Source organism: Octopus bimaculoides, chromosome 21 (assembly GCF_001194135.2).
Source record: "Octopus bimaculoides isolate UCB-OBI-ISO-001 chromosome 21, ASM119413v2, whole genome shotgun sequence".
Lineage (NCBI taxonomy): Eukaryota > Metazoa > Mollusca > Cephalopoda > Octopoda > Octopodidae > Octopus > Octopus bimaculoides.
In genome coordinates, this window is record NC_069001.1 from 2,993,803 (window position 1) to 2,996,135 (window position 2,333).

A 2,333-nucleotide genomic window follows, 5' to 3' on the forward strand; every position below is an offset into this window, starting at 1 on the left:
TCTCCCCCCTCTCTCTCTCCACTCTGAAGTTAAATACCTTCAGCGAGAACGGTTTTGTGTTTAGTTAGGTTGATAAGATTCGGACTTTGTGTGTGTGGTGTGTGTGTGTGTGTGTGTGTGTGAGAGAGAAAGAGTGTGTGTGTGTGTGTATTCATTTAAGATGTCTCTGCATGTATCTATGTATGTGTGAGTCTCTCTCTCCCTCTCTTTCTCCCACTCTCTCTTTATGTATATATGTATACACACACACACACATGCATACATACAGACATCTATGTATGTATGTATGTATGCATACATACACCTAAATACATATAGAAATGTGTGCACATACATACACACATATTTATATATGTGTGTCTCTGTGCATGTAAATATATAACGTGTATCAGTGTGTGTAATATATACATACATGTATGTGCGTGCATCACACACACACACACACACACACACACACACACACACACACACATACACATACAAACGCATGTGTGTGTTATACATCTATGTGTGTATGTACGCATGTAAACACGCATTCGCATACACACGCGCACAGATAAGCACACACATACACACCCAGCGATTCCAGAGTGATATTTGTCTGTAAGTGATATATACAACTTACCAGGCCACTTACTAAATAACTACCCATTCCGCACAACCCGCGTTCCCCCCGGACTAAGGGGCTTCTGTAGACGTGACGGTGGGGACACAGATGTGTTTATTTATTCTATTATCTTGTATTTGTTGACATATCCTTATATTTCATCGGGGACCCGGCTTCTGCTGGACCTTTCAATCTTTCGTCTCATTTTTTAATTCTTAGTCTTTATGCTTTCATTTTGTTATTTTTTTCATTTGTAATTCTTTTATCCTGTTATTCCTTATTCCCTCATTATTTCATTGTTATTCTTTTGTTGTTTGGACTTTATTCTGTCATTCTTTAGTCATTTATTCTTTCTTTCTGTTATTCATACTTTATTCTTTTATTCTAAAGTTCTTCATTCTTACTTTCTTTATCCTTCCATTCTGTCATTCATTCATTCTTTATTCTTTTATTCTCTTATTCTTTCGTTTTTTATTCTATTCTCTTGTTCTTCTTTCTTTCATTCTTATTTTTCCATTCTGTCATTCTTTCAATCATTATTCTATCATTCTCTTGTTCTTTCTTCGCTCATTCTGTCATTCTTTCGTTCTGTCCTACTTTGTCAAACTAGGTGCATTTTAAACAAATAATACGTAATATTCAATTATAATTTGTTCGTCATAGTTTAGTTAATATTCCAGCATGAAATTTTAAAACGATCGTGTCGTCGTTAATATTGCTCTTGTATAAGGCGGCGAGCTGGCAGAACCGTTAGCACGCCGGGCGAAATACTTACCGGTATCTCGTCTGCCTTTGCGTTCCGAGTTCAAATTCTGCCGAGGTCGACTTTGCCTTTCATCCTTTCGGGGTCGATAAATTAAGTACCAGTTACACACTGGAGTCGATGTAATCGACTTAATCCCTTTGTCTGTCCTTCTTTGTCCCCTCTATGTTTAGCCCCTTGTGGGCAATAAAGAAATAAGAAACGTTAGCACGCCGGGTGAAATGCTTAACGGTATTTCGTCTCTCTGTTCTGGGTTCAAATTCCGCTGTGGTCGACTTTGCTTTTCATCCTTCCGGATGTGCCTAGAGTAGAAAAGAAGACTGTAACGATTCTGGTTTGAGGATAGCACACTTTCCAGTAGAAGTCAGAGGTCCAGAGGTGAGGTGTAAAGCCGTCGAGAGGAAGGCCACAAAACGTTGCGCATTCTCTCCAAATGACACCAAAAACTAACGGGTATTCGGTATGCGGAGCTTTCGATTGGTGGCAACTTGCATAAGCAAGTTGTTACAAAAGTCTGGTATTAAATTTTTGAAATACCTTCTTGTTGTTGTCGTTTAAACCTAGGTCAGATCCTGGTCTTTGGAAACACGAGTGAAATGTCGTGTTCCTAGAAGACTACAAAGATACTGGTTGAAGATGGTTGTGGAGATTTTATTGGAATCATGTGTGTGTGTGTGTGTGTGTGAATGTACGTACGTATCTTTCCACTTTCTCTTCCTCTTCACACACACTTGTTCATGCACAACCACACACATGCACACACACACACACACACACACACACACACACACACCATAAATACATAATACATATTCTTCCAGGCGCACACATTCACACATACACTCAGATACACTCACGCACACGTAAACATACGCTAAAAACCACCTCCGATGTTTAAAAAATTATAAACTAAAACAATAAATTCCCTATCCTCTTACCCCTCCCCATCACTCCTCCCCCATC

General features: G+C 39.1%; 1 protein-coding gene across 1 annotated transcript in view; it reads left to right on the plus strand.

Annotated features, from left to right (window-relative positions):
* LOC106873937 (ankyrin repeat and SOCS box protein 8) overlaps positions 1-2,333 on the plus strand; it is an 18,567-nt gene that overhangs the window by 4,692 nt on the left and 11,542 nt on the right. The gene's annotated exons all lie outside the window — the stretch shown is intronic.